Source organism: Sorghum bicolor, chromosome 6, assembly GCF_000003195.3.
Source record: "Sorghum bicolor cultivar BTx623 chromosome 6, Sorghum_bicolor_NCBIv3, whole genome shotgun sequence".
Lineage (NCBI taxonomy): Eukaryota > Viridiplantae > Streptophyta > Magnoliopsida > Poales > Poaceae > Sorghum > Sorghum bicolor.
In genome coordinates, this window is record NC_012875.2 from 11,674,345 (window position 1) to 11,689,463 (window position 15,119).

Genomic DNA, 15,119 nt, shown 5'->3' on the forward strand with positions numbered 1-15,119 from the left:
ATGCTCTAATCGGAAATTTTTGAATTCCTTTAACAATTGTATACTCTGTTCGTAATAAGTTATGACAACTTCACTTCGGCATTCATAGCTTCCAGCCAATTGATTTATAACTAGCATAGAATCCCCGAAGACCTCAACAGCTTTAGCATGAACTTCTCTTAATAACTCCAATCCCTTTATTAAAGCTTGATACTCAGCCTGATTATTCGTCGACGTGGCAACAATCGGCAAGGAAAACTCGTACCTCCTTCCCCGAGGGGAAATTAATACTATGCCGATTCCTGCCCCCCGGTCACATGTGGATCCTTCAAAGAAGAGCGTCCAAGGTACAATTTCCAAAGCCTCCACTGCACCGCAATGTTGAGTTACAAAATCGGCCATAATCTGTCCCTTAACTGCCTTAGCCGATTCGTAACGCAGATCGAACTCCGATAGTGCCAAAATCCACTTACCGATCCTACCACTCATGATCGGCATAGACAGCATGTACCGGACCACATCATCCTTGCAGATAACAGTGCATTCAGCCGATAGCAAGTAGTGCCTTAACTTGATACAAGAGAAGTACAAGCACAAGCATAACTTCTCAATGGCCGAATACCTGGTCTCAGCATCATCAACCTCCGGCTTAAGTAATAAATCACACGCTCTTTCCCTTCAAATTCTTGAATTAAAGCTGAACCGATGACCATCCCATCGGTAGACAAATACAGTCTGAAGGGCTTCCCTTGCTGAGGTGGAATTAGAACTGGAGGATTCACTAAATAATTCTTGATTTCATCCAGAGCCAAGTGTTGTTCTTTCCCCCAAACAAACTCTTGATCGGCCTTCAAGTTAAGAAGAGGACTGAAAGCACAAATTTTACCAGACAAATTAGATATAAATCTTCTGATAAAATTTACCTTGCCGATCAAGGATTGAAGCTCAGTCTTTGTTGGTAGGGGCAACTATCTTGTTGATGGCATCAATAGATCTTCGACTAATTTCAATCCCCCTTTGATGCACCATGAAACCAAGAAACTGCCCTGCCGACACACCAAATGCACACTTATTCAGATTCATTTTCAAACCATGCTTCCTTGTGCACTCCAACACCTTTCGTAGATCGGCAAGATGCTTTGCGAAGTCTCCAGACTTAACCACCACATCATAAATATAAATTTCCACCAGCTTGCCGATGAACTCATGGAATATAAAATTCATAGCCCTCTGATAAGTAGCACCAGCATTCTTCAAACCAAAGGTCATGACTATCCATTCAAACAACCCAACATGACCAGAATATCTAAATGCGGTCTTTGGAATATCATCTTCAGCCATGAATATTTGATTATATCCTGCATTGCCATCCATAAAGCTAATAATCTGATGCCCAGCCGCAGCGTCAACTAACAGATCGGCAACTGGCATTGGGTAGCCATCCATCGGTGTAGCTTTGTTAAGATTCCTGAAATCAATACAGACCTGAAGCTTCCCGTTCTTCTTGTAAACCGGAACAACATTGGAAATCCACTCGGCATACCGACACTGCCGAATAAATTTGGCTTCAATAAGTTTAGTTATTTCGGCCTTGATGTAAGGAAGAATATTACGATTACATCGGCGAGCTGGCTGCTGATGTGGCCGAAATCCAGACTTGATAGGCAACCGATGCTCAACAATTGATCGGTCTAAACCAGGCATCTCAGTATAATCCCAAGCAAAGCAATCTTGATATTCCTTTAACAAATCAGTTAACTGTTGCTTACATTCAGGATCCAACTTAGCACTACTAAATGTAGGTCTAGGTTTATCACCACTACCTATATCTACTTCTACCAAATCATCGGCCGATGTTAACCCCGGGCCTAACTTTCCATCATCGGCGAACCTATCCATTAAAAACCTTCATCAGAACCTACTGCTTGGATCAGTGGAATCTCATAATCGGCAACCTTGAGAAAATCTCTTTCCCAAGCCTCTCCTGAAATGCATCTAGTTCTTTCGTAGGTGTCTGCCTCTGCCGACGCAATAACATAGGAAGAATCTCCCGGGACAACTTCAATCTTGTCACCTACCCACTGAACCAAACACTGGTGCATTGTAGACGGGATGCAACAATTGGCATGAATCCAATCTCTTCCCAACAGTAAGTTATAAGCACCCTTTCCACTGATCACGAAGAAGGTTGTTGGCAAGGTTTTTACTGCCGATGGTCAACTCAACACATATGGCTCCTTTGACCGGAGACACGTTGCCTTCAAAGTCCTTGAGCATCATATCGGTCTTGGTCAAATCCTGATCTCCTTTTCCAAGCTTCCGATATACTGCATATGGCATGATATTGATAGCAGCTCCACCATCGATCAAAATCTTGGTCATCGGCTGACCATCCACCCTTCCTTTGACAAATAGAGCCTTAAGATGTTGTCTTTCATTGTCGGCAGGCTTTTCAAAGATGGCAGTCATTGGATCTAGAGCCAACTAAGCTATTTGGTCGGAAAACTCTAACTTATCATCAATAGACGGCGCCAAAAATTCCATCGGCAACATAAATACCATGTTGACATCTGCCGATGGCCCTTTTCCCTTAGTATCGGATTGCTGATCCCCAGATTGACCAGAGTTCTCGCCCTTGCTTAACTCTTCTCACCTCTCGCGCTGCAGTCTCCTTTTCTGTGTCCTGGTCAACCCATCTGGACACCACGGAGGAAGTTGCTGCTGCCTCACCGATGGGCGATGATTCTCCCTTGACTCCATCCGGTAAGTATTGGCATCTCTGCAGAAAATGAACTCATCGGGAACCCGCGCATTAGCCATTTCTTCAAGCTCTTCCTGGTTCCTAGGAAAATATTGAACACGATCGCCAAGCCTGTCATGCGCACTGAGCCTGCCCCCCAGTCGATCATGAACGGACACCCTTCCTCTAATCGGCCCATTAAACCGCCGATCATCATCGTGGTGGCGCCGATCAGACCTGTCATACCAATCATAACCGTTGCACTCAAGGCAATCTCTGACAGTAGGAAGCTTGATATTCTCCTCCCAGCAATGAATGAAGAACGGACAATTCGAATGATCTATGTGCCGATTCCACTCTTGTCGGCGTCTTTCCTCTTCCCTATTGTACTCTTCCTGTCGGCGCCGATACCGGTCCTCACGCTGCTGCGAGGTTTCCTGAGGCCTTCTGTGAGTTATCACAGCACCAGATCGGGGAGGCCTTCCTGAGTTGGCTCCTTCCTGGACCAAGCCTTTTCCCTTGGCATCGACAGTAGTGATCTGATGCTGAGGATCCACCGATGCACTTCTTTCAGCCGCTTCCGATGTTAATACCTTGGCCTTTCCCTTAGCATCCAGCATATTTGTGGGGAAAGGGTGCTGATCAATCTTCATTGGCTTCTGAGTTATGGGGCTGTCAAATTTGATCCTCCCAGATTCTATAGCCGATTGCAGCTGCTGTCTAAAAACTTTACACTCATTAGTGTCGTGAGAAGTTGCGTTGTGCCACTTACAATATTTCATCCTCTTCAACTCCTCAGCCGATGGGATCACATGATTGGGTGACAATTTGATTTGACCTTCTTGAAGTAGAAAATCAAATATCCTATCGGCCTTAGTGATGTCAAACGCGAACTTCTCTGGCTCTTTATGTCCGAAAGGGCAAGACATCGGCTTTTTATTTTTCACCCATTCTGCCAAGCCGATGACTGGTTCTTCATCAGAGTCTGAGCTTGCCGCTTCATCTACAAATGATACCTTCTTATTCCTTGCTCTCTTGGGCTCAAAAGGCTTGATATCTTGATCAGAAATTCTCTACACCAAATGGCTTAAGCTTTCAAACTCCTGAGATGCATACTTGTCCCTGTTATGTGGCAACAAACCCTAGAAAGCCAAATCGGCTAGCTACCGATCATCCAGAACCAGGCTATAGCATTTGTTCTTGACTTCCCATATCCTCTGCACAAAACTTTCAACCGATTCATCATTGCGTTGCCTCAATTTGACCAAATCGGTGATCTTCTTCTCATGGACACCGGAAAAGAAATATTTGTGAAACTGCTTCTCTAGATCGGCCCAAGTAACCACTGAGTTGGGAGGTAATGATATAAACCAAGTAAAAGCCGATCCAGATAATGATGACGAGAATAAGCGAACCCTTAACTCGTCCCTGTTAGCAGCTTATCCGCACTGGATGATGAACCTGTTGACGTGCTCCATGGTTGACGTGTCATCCTGTCCAGAAAACTTAGTAAAATCCGGTACTTTGTACCGATTTGGAAGCGGGATCAAATCATATGCGGGAGGATATGGTGTCCGATAAGAGTAAGTGTTGACTTTGGGTTTTATCCCAAATTGATCTCGCATCACTTTAGCAATCTTATCGGCCCAATAAGCATCGGCATCTTGCCGATGAGGCGGTTGCGGGTCTGGCATCTCCTGGTAAGCTTCCACGTGTCTGTGCGGCACACGATCTGCATGGAACATTGGGTTAATCATTTGGCCACCCACCTGCTGACCACCAAACTGCTGTGCATCGATCTGCTGTCCGTCGATTTGCTGCCCAAGATTCATCGGCTGATTGGGTAGTCCCTGATTATGGAACCCGGGGTAGATCTGGCCTTGCTGGAACCCCGTAGCCTGATAATTCTGTTGGGGCATTTGCGGAAAGACTTGCTGCCCAAGCCATCCACTATTAGCATTCATCGGCATAGGTCCTGCCGATGACTGGTAATTGGGCATCATCATTGAATTGACATACCCTGGCTGAGTCATAAACCTTTGTTGCATCAGCATTGAGTCTGCCGATGCGTTAGGCATCTGGAACATCGGAGCTTGAGAATTCCCAATGTAAGGTCTTGCAGTAGTAGTTGTGGTATACTGGGGACTCTGGTTCATCGGCATATTGGGAGGTGCCGATGCCATAGGAGTCTTGCCTTTCATATCAGCTGCCTGAGACGTGCCAGACGTCTTCCAGTATTCCGGGGGCATACCGAAACCCCACCAGTTAGGAGGAGGAACTGGTCCTGACATTGCCGATGCCAATAGATCTGTGGTAAGCTTGATCTGTTCATCTGAAGTTGGTGGATTGGTTGTCATCGGCGTAGATTGTGCATTAGTGACTCCTAACATGCTTGGAGGAACAGGAATTTCCGTGCCCGCAGCGGCTGTAGCTGCCGATGGAGTTGTGACCACCGGTGATCCTGGCTGATGATGAGAGGGGCCCACATAATCTGGTGGTAATTGTCCTTCCTTGAAAGTTCTGGCCACGGCATTGAAAACCGTATTGGACAGTACACCTGCTTGGTTGATTAAAGCACGGTTGATAGCACTATCAACCATCTCTTGAAGTTTACCAGGATTGGCTTCAAAAGTAACCTGCCGAGGGATCGGCAGTGCATCTTTCTGGATCACTTCGCCGAACCTGTTTATACTGAAGGACTTCAGGCATTGCTGCTTGTAATCCTCCATGGCTTTAGCGATAGAATGCTTCTGCTCCTCTTTGAGGCTAGCTTCTGTCACGGGGATGACGTTTTCCAAGTCGAAATCGCTAGTCGCCATGCCGATCTTGGTCTTGAATCTAGTCCCACCGGGCGTGCCAAAAGATGTGTTGATGCAAAAGCTGATCTGCAAACACAAAGGGCAAATACCCGATTTAAACGTTAAGGCATGCCAGCCGATTTGACCTTACTATCGGCAAAGGTGATAACTCGAATACTTTGGTCCCGACAACAGCGATGCACCCGGATGCCACGGCCAAGAGGTATTCGTGCGGAACTTGAGAACATGCCGAGCTTAAGTCGACGAATCCCTAAGAACTCGTAATAAAAAGAAAAAGGTATGACGAAGTCGTCGAAAAAGTAAATGCTGTAATATGAGTAGAAACTTGTGTTTGATTGATTGATAGCTTCATGTTACAAGGCCCTAGGGTCTACATTTATATCCTGCTCAAAAGAGCTTCAACCAGACATGACTAAAACTCAAATTCCAAATTAAATAGAATCCGTGTACAAAACAATTTAAACAACTAAGGAAAACATAAAACTATCTTGCCGTGACAAGCTAGGACACCACCACGGACCGCTTGGTAACCTCCAAGTCTTCCTTCCACGTCATCGGCAGACTCCCCATCGGCAACGATCAATACTGGCCATCGGCACGAACACATCACCATCCACGGACTTAGCCACATCCAGCTATCTCTTCATCGGCAACTACCCTTATCGGCAACTCTCCCACAGACCAGTCACATTTGCCTTCTCCTTGCCGATCCACACTCTACCGATCCTGGGTACGTGTCCAAAAACGGTGTCAACATTGGCCAAAACCTCCAACATAAACTTTGTTCAAAATGTTGTTCTAAACATGATTAAAGTATTTTGGAAGACAATGTACACTTGGATACATTGGTCACCTACCAAAGTCACTCAATTCAAGCCACACAAGTAATTTAATCATACATGGGACACATAAGTTGACATGTGATCATGATGTATGCTTATGAATGAGCATGATCATGCTTATGTTGATGCAATACTCATGGTTAACATGCAAGCTAACACTAGGAGTGTTACATTTAAGGTCGGAATTCCTTCCTCCCTTGGAGAATTTTGGGGTACTGATGGTTTAGGATCGATATCTAAAGTTTGGGATTAAAGTGGTTGTAATTTGGCTATCGAAACTTCCTCTTCTTGTATAGGAACTGATTCTTTCTCTTTCTCAGGGATATAAATGCTAGGAGACTTTCCACTCATTAAATCAATCAAATTCCAAGCTTCACTAGCGGACAGGCGGTGGAAGGATCCTCTAGAGGCCGCATTAAGGGTTTGCTTATTTTCCCTACTAAGGCCCTTAAAAAAGTGAATTAGAAGAACTTCTTCTGGAATAGAAAGCTTTGGGCCAGTGAGAGTAAGGTCAATAAAGCGGTCCCATGATTCACCAAGAGATTCTTCTTCTAGTTGTCTAAAAGAAAGAATCTCGATCCGAAGATCCGCCACTTTGGAGATCGGAAAATATTTAAAAAGAAAACTACTGTATAGCTCCTTCCAATCTCCATGAGCACTTCCTATGTTGAGTTTATACCAATGTCTAGCTTTTTCCGTTAAAGAGAACGGAAAGAGCTTCCATTTAAGGGTCTCATCAGACATGCCTTCAATGCAAAGGAGGTCATAGACTTAATAAAACTCCTTAGGTCTATGTATGGGTTTTCCTCACCTTCTCTTGAGAAAGGTTGTTTTTGAAGAAATTCTATGTATTCCGGGCTTATCTCAAAACTAGATGTGATGATAGGCTTTGAAGATTTTGGTGGTTCGATATGTGTGCCTGTAGGTCTATGAAACTGATAGATAGACATGTTTGCATTCATGATAGACCAAAGATCAAGGATTAGATAAGAAAGAATAGCAGGGATGAGGCAAAGGACAAAAGGAAATATATTATTATTTTTATTATTTTTAGAAAAATGATTAAGCTAGTTCGTAGTCAACTCAGCAACCGTTTCCCCAGCAACGGCGCCAAAAAGCTTGTTGACACTTGCTAACACCACTTGAATACTAGGTTGTCATCTCCAGCATGGCACTAGAGTGTCACTACAAGAAATCTGTTAATCCATGACGAAAAAGTTCTGTCATGGATTACCAAAAAACCGTCACTGTGTAGCATCTGTGATGATTTCGAAGATCGTCATGGATTGAGCGTCATGGATTGAACCTCATGACGATTTACCGAAAACCGTCACAAATCATCGTAATCGGTGACGGTTTTAAACCGTCACGATAGAGCCCAAGGCCTAGTTAGCCCAGCCCAAGTCCATTTTTTTTGACAAGAAAATAACCGTCACAAATTAACTGCCACATCATTATGGATGGGCACCAACATTAAAGATGGGCCATTTTTAGCCTGCTTGCAGCCCATTTTCAATTTATTTTTAGCCCAACCTGTTTATATTTTATTTTTAGCCTATTTATTTTCTAGTTTTAGCCCATTTTTTAGTTTATTTTTGCAGCTGACTATTATAACACATACAAAGTAAATCAAATTATTAATTATTTTATTACAACATATATTATCAAACAACATATGGATTGTAATATCATAACCGGTACACAAGTCCACGTAAATCAATAGTCAAATACAAAATTAGCATATGCCATCGCATTTCAATAGTACCAGATACATTATGATATTTTTTTTGTAATTAACAACTATTCATATGAGGCACCAGCAGGATTGTTCGATCTCTTCAACCAGCACATGTAGACGGCATAATCAAGTTCCTTCGATTTTCCTGAAATTAAAATAACAAGTTAGACTACTTGTAGAACAGCACTCACATAAAGCCGATCTAATTGGACGAGTGAACAAATACTAACTTAAATGTCTTATATAAATGTCTTATACTAGTTGTAGAGTAGCTCCTCAATCGTAGGTAACCTGTATGGTGTGTATTACAGAATCAAACGTATGTATCAGGCAGAAGAAAAGAAAAGCTGATAACGAAAGCTAATTAAGCAGTTTACCTTATTTTAGTTTTATATAGGCAAAAACAATAGGCAAATTGTTCTATGTTTCTCGTTCTAGGAATATAGTGCTTTCATTAAATTTTTAGAAAGAACCAAAAGCAATATAAGAAGTAAAAGGAAGCAATCCTTATCGATTGATTTTGTTCTTCTCGCCAAAACAAATTAGACGTTCATTCGAAGCAAGTGATATGGCAAACAATGGCCTTGCATAACATACAATTAGTGCTTCCTACAAATAGGCCGAGTGAAAAAATCAAATAGAAAATCACTCACCAGGCATCGCAGGGTGTGGCCGTAAACACCAAACCCCATGCGTCCACCCAGTCGTGATGTGCGCATAGCTACCGTGCCCGTGCCTATGCCACCGGTCGGGGCTGCTCTAGATCTTGCCATGGATGTACTAGATCCGGCTAGCCACCTCAGTCTCCCAAGGTGATCTGCGCTGGTTGAGATGAGCACGGAGAGCATCAGCATGGTGAGCGAAGCCAAAGAGGATGAAAGACGAGAGGAAAGATGAGGACGAGTACTAAACCAGAGCGAACGCCCCCACCTCTTGCGGCAATACGGTTCGCCCTCACGTGAGGGCTCCGGCGGCAGTAGCCCCTCCCATACTAGCAGAGGCAGCTGCGGCCACTCCCCCCGCCACCGGCGTTGGCCCCTCCATCACCGGCCGTGGCGGTGGCCCCCGGCAAGTAGCAGCTCATGGAGGCCACTGACAGCGCATCCGAGGAATGAGGAGGCACCCCAATGGCAAGGGCGACGACTCATAGAGAGGCAGCTGTGATGGTGTGGGATGGATGACGGCGGCTGTTGTGGAGAAGGCAGCGGGGTGAAAGGCAGCTTAGGGTTTGCGTTGGTTTTATAACAAGCCAACTGAATATCAGCCATCCGTGTATTGATCGGATGGCCAGGCATGAGATAGACTTGGATTGGGCTGAATGCAAGCATCATTATCAGGCCCAACATGGGCCTAACCAATTTCGTGTATGATTTTTATGAACTTTTTATGTGTCGTTACAGATTACTCGAACTTTTATTTTGGCAGCTCTAACGAAAAAAAGTAATAATATCGCAAAGTGGTCCAAAAATCCTAAAAATTTGTATGTGGACATACTATGAATGTATAAGCTTGCCATAAAATTTTCAAACCATTTTAATAAAGTGGGACTGTATTGTTCACAAATTCATGCATCTCTTACATAGTTACTTATGACTATGTGAGAGGTATGTGCATTTATCAACAATGTGGAGTATTGCATTGTTAAAATAATTTGGAATTTTTATGGAATGATTATACACTAAATTCATGTTGTCATGCAAGTTTGTAGACTTTTCTAACCAATTTAAGATATTATTACATTTATTGTACTCTAATTAAATGAATAATTATAATAATAACAAAATTTGGTCAAATAATTTTGCAAATTGACATAATAATATATTTTGGGTCGATAAGAATTCCATAAAAAATCCAGGTAAATCTGATAAGATGGAACTATACATTCATCACAAATAGAAACATCTCTCAATTAATCATATAACTATGAACGAGATTTTCCCATTTATAACCAATGTGCAACACAACTTTATTAAAATCATTTGAATTTTTTATGCAATGACTATGCTCCAAGATCATAATGTCATGCAAGTTTGTAGATTTTTCTAACTAAGTTTAGATATTATTACATTTGAAAGTCCAATATATGAGAACTTCATAAATAATTTTACGACCATAAATGAATTCAAATGAAAAGATCATAAACTACAAAGTTTTAGATCTCATCGAGATCTATAGATTTGATTTGAGTCATTTTCCCATATGAGTTTTCTTTGAACAATTTGAAATTTTGATTTTTAAACTATAAGAACTTTAAACAAAAGTTTGGGATAATAAATGATTACAAATGGAGAAGTTGTCAACTATTCATTTTTAGAACTCATTGATATGTACAAATTTTATTTTCATCATTTGTTCAGTTGAGTTTTTCTTTTGAACAATTCAAAACTAGATCTGCAGATTGTTGGCACTAGCTAACACCACTTAGATACTAGGTTGTCATCCCCAGCATGGTGCCAGAGTGTACAAAGGTATTTATAAATGTAAAGGCTCTCTCGAAAATAATCTATTCTATCCGCAACCGCACAGATAAAATACCTCATTGTAGCATTTCACCAGGATAAGTATTCTAGGTATCGTTATTTATAATTTTGCTCAAGGGATGAAATTAAAATAAGGGGCAAAATCTATCAAGGCATAGACTAGAGATAAACTTGCAAGAACATGATTACTAATGAGAAACTCGTCACACAGTCACTTACTTTAGCAGGGGGTAAACCATAAAGATAATGATAATGAATTATAAGTTCATGGGTAGATAACACAGCGATTAGAAAATAGACTACTCCTCATATATGTAGGTGATGTCGGATTAGCTAGAGAATGGATTCTAAGTTATCTACTAACTACTAAGTCATAATCTACTCTAGTTATCTACAAGATCATATATAGCATAAAAGACTCTTCATTCATGTATAAGGAACATTGATAAAGTAAATCAGAGCATCGCATGACTTACTCCACAATACCGGTTCTGCCTGTCCTATCAACGGAGGGTGGACTATATAAGAATCAACGAAGCTGTCACTATCGCGAACTACCACACAACCCGGCCAATAGGATACATTTGCAGATAAATAACATCTAAGCACCACGCTCACATGTGATCTATCACCTAACTCCCTCGCGTCAAGAGCTAAGCGCTTTGCAAACTTATACATGAACTCATTATCAATTAGAACTATATCAAATATAGAACTAGAGCAAACTAAGAACATAATAATTAGAGACATAATGCAATTAGAACAAAGAATTAGAGAAAGATATGAATAATACCAATCTTTATTACCGAAGATCCGAATCCAGAGCGTAGTGCTCTACTTCTCTAATTGCTATCTAATCAAACCTCTAAACTTGAAGGATTAGGGAGTAGCTAATTCTAATTCTCTGTGGGAGAGAAGCTCTAAACCCTAACTTTGATGGCTACCTCTGCATAATGATTTCTTCTCTTCTCCTCTCTCCTCCAGGGGCCAGGGGGTCTGGTTTTATAGTCCCCTCAAGTGAACGTGAGCCATTGGATCAAACCGACATAGATTGTATGGTTTAGATTGATCCTTTAGGTCGGTGGAGTTTAGCCCCAAAGCAGAGTCCTGATTGGACTCCTAGCCTGGGCGGGCGCCCTGCCCCCGAGCCCGATTCCCTTCTCGTTCGTTCCCCTGGCCTCTGGACTCTTCTAGATTGAGGAAAATTACGCGGCACGTAATTATCTCGTTGTAAACATGACATGTGGGCCTTCTCTCCATATTCTCTGATAACCCCCTGCAGAAATAGATAAACACCAAAGCTCATGGAATTCTGTTAGATAAAACCCTAATTCTAGATGTTTGTTTTATATTGATCCTTTTCCATGTTTATTTGATTATTAATTTGAGTACTTAAGGACCGTCAACAAACTCCACTAAGCTTACCCTTTGCTCGTCCTTGAGCAAACAGCTAAACTCAGACGGATCAGGAGTTGCTTCGATGTTTTCTTTCCTGACAGGCACACATGCTTTTACATAAAATTCTTCCAGATTAGAGTGAAGTGTTATGGAGCTTAGAACCTGCACTTAAGTCTTAAGTAATTGAAAGACAAAATAGTTAAGTCAAGCACTATTCCTCCTGTCTATACTTCACCTTTGTTCCAGAGTTTTTCATAAGTTTTCAAAATAAAACTCAGAGTTCCCAGCAATGATTCTCTCAAGTCTCTCTATATGTGGTATTTATGGATCCTTACCAAAATATCACTTTCCTATAGCTAATGGAATATTTAAGTGGAGCTCATAGGAGTGAAAAACAGCTCATACATATGTTGTCTAATCGAGCCATGGATCCAAAGGAACTCAGTATATAATTAAATTAAGATGTGCATGTGTGGTGGAGTAAATGATAGTGATGGTAAAAATGTATAAGTAATAATAAAACTTGGTTCTCATTGCTCCTCATATTGCTATTTCTCCTCCTCTTTGATCTTTGCTTTGGGAGAACATGGGCTATCTTTTTCTTCTTCTTTTTTTCAGGTGGGTAGTAGATACCCCTAATTCTACTGTCGGACACTTGTCCATTTTTTCCGCTCAAGTGGGCATCTTTGTACCCCTAATTCTACTTCAGACACTTGTCCATTTTTACCTCTCGTCTCACTCTTTTTTCTTTTATCGAGGTTCCGGGCACTTGCCCCTTTTTATTTCCTCATATATTTTTGCATAACCCATGCCTCTTCTGCATTGAATCTTTTTAGAGAGAGATAATAACAATATTTGGGAGAGTGAGTGATAATATTTTTAGCAATTTTAATGATTGGTGATGAATGCTGTGGTAGATGTGTGCAAGTGAATATCTAAATTTAACCACATGAAAACCTCCTAAGGGTCTACACAGCTCGATCAAACTCAATGTAAATATAGTAAAAGATGTTATAGCAAGTATGGCTGTGGTAGGTAGTTTTGTTATGCTAGGAACTCATTATGGGATTTGTAAGTTTTTAAAATAAATCTCTAGAACTTAGTGTAGTAGGAACAAGATAAATAGCAGCTCAAACTTTATATTATACCTTTCTCTTACCTAGACTTTAGTTTTATATTTTCCATAGATAGTAATTTCTGTTTTAGTAATTCCTGGAAGAACTCTAATATAAAAGCTAGGTACTTGTAAGTAAGCAAACAGAGCAACTGTTCATCATTTCCATCATGCATCTTTTTGGTCTTTTTATTTTTCTAGAGATTAAACTTAGCAGGAAAAATAAAGCACACTTATCTACACACTCTTTTTATTTTGTTTTCATGTTTATAAAATGCAGTAAATTAAAGCAACAAAATATTTATTGGATTTTCTAAGTTTTTCCTTTTAAGATAAAATACTGAAATAGAAAAGAATAAATAAGTAGAGCAAATAAAAACTTACTTGATAAATTGGGGAGGAACTCCCCCAAGCTGGATGTTGACGTCGGTCTTACCCGATATTCCAGAACCGCATCATAGTTGTGATGTTGTCGTTCATTGTTGTTGTATCTTGTCTCAGCTCTTCTACTGCAGCAGCATGGTCCTGGTTCCATTTTTGTTGCTCTTCCACGAGTCGTCCATGTTCTGCTTGCGTGTTCTGGATGTCGAGGATAGTGTTGTCGGTACGAGTGAAGAAAGCACCGGCCTCTTGGTAGTAGTCATTCGTGAAAGCGTAGGAGGCGTCGGAGTATCGTCCTGCATCAAATTGGGGCGGAGGTCTGGATCCTGAAGCTCCATATGGATCAGTGGAGTACCTGCCCGTATGAAAAGGCGGGTTTGTCCACTGGTGATCTCGGCTCTCCGGCCATGTCTCCTCTGTTGGCTCTTGTGGTTGCGCATGTCGAACCCATGGGTCTCGAAGGACTCGAGGGTTGTAGTTGCAATAATGCAGGTGCGCTGCTTCTTCTGGTCCATGGTCAGCACCATACCAGGTGCGTTCTCGGTGAGTGGTCATCCTTTCAGATGCCACTCGCTGTGGAGTTCTCTGGTTCACTGGTGTTGCTGCAATCTCAATCAAAAAGTTTTGAACAACGTAGAGGCCAAGGTTCGGGTTAGGTAACCAAATCTTGCCTTTATCATCATATAGCATATACATTACATTCCCCTCTTTCTTTAACATCCGAGCTTGTCTAAATGTGTCATAGCCATGATAAATTCTTAACTCATTTATAAAGTCCAACGATGAGTTTTCTAGTAAGTGAAGATTAAAGGCTAGACGAGTGATAAGTGAAGTACATCCTACTAGTCCCTGAAGACTAGGTACACTAAGCCAATGAGAAACTAATAGTGTAACAGGTGAAGTGGGTACTTTATTAATAGCAGCATATAAAAGTTGTAAATCTCCTACTCTTACTTTCCTAATATCATCACGATAGAAAAGATTGTACCCAAGCCATTTGTGGAACATCCTAAGAGTGGGGTGTTCCATGTCACTGGTTCGGGCTTGACTATAAAAATTATCTCTAGATATTTCTCTCCAAAACTGGTGTCTCTCAAAGTTAGGTAAGTCGGAGTCAATGTTCAGGATGCATTTTGAAGAGAAACCAAGATGGTCGCTCAGTTCTCTCCAAGACAACATAATCTCCTGTTTGAACATCCGAAAAACAATTCCCCCCTCATAGTATTGTAAAGTGCAAAGAAATTCGAGGGTGAGAAGACGAGAACCCAGCTCAGTTATAGTCCAAAAATTTGTCCAACCTATCATCTGCAAAAATAAGTCAAATTCAGTGTCCATACCTGTTTCTTGTAGTAAGATTGGATCGAGAGTAGGGGTGTGAATGAAATCTTTGTTCTTCAATTGCTGATAGACTTCCTTCTCTCTTCGGGTCTTCAGTCCAAGGTCTCCTATCTTGAGAAGGACCTTGACTTGCTGACTTGATGAAGATGACGGAGCTTGTGTGGGTGTCGGGTCGACGCTCATCTCTGATGGCTGTGAGGAGTGTCGGGCTGAACTCCTTGTACCAATGTTCTTGAGAGCCTTCCCTACATTCTTCACCTTCTTAAACATCCTGCAAACAAAAGTTGGCA

The 15,119-nt window shown here is 41.6% G+C and overlaps 1 long non-coding RNA gene across 1 annotated transcript; it reads right to left on the reverse strand.

The window, feature by feature from the left end:
- On the reverse strand, positions 8,061-9,278 carry LOC110436159. The gene is made up of 3 exons (XR_002453873.1): positions 9,049-9,278; positions 8,772-8,935; positions 8,061-8,263 (listed from the first exon to the last, which is right to left on the reverse strand). It is a non-coding gene; the product is annotated as an uncharacterized LOC110436159 (long non-coding RNA).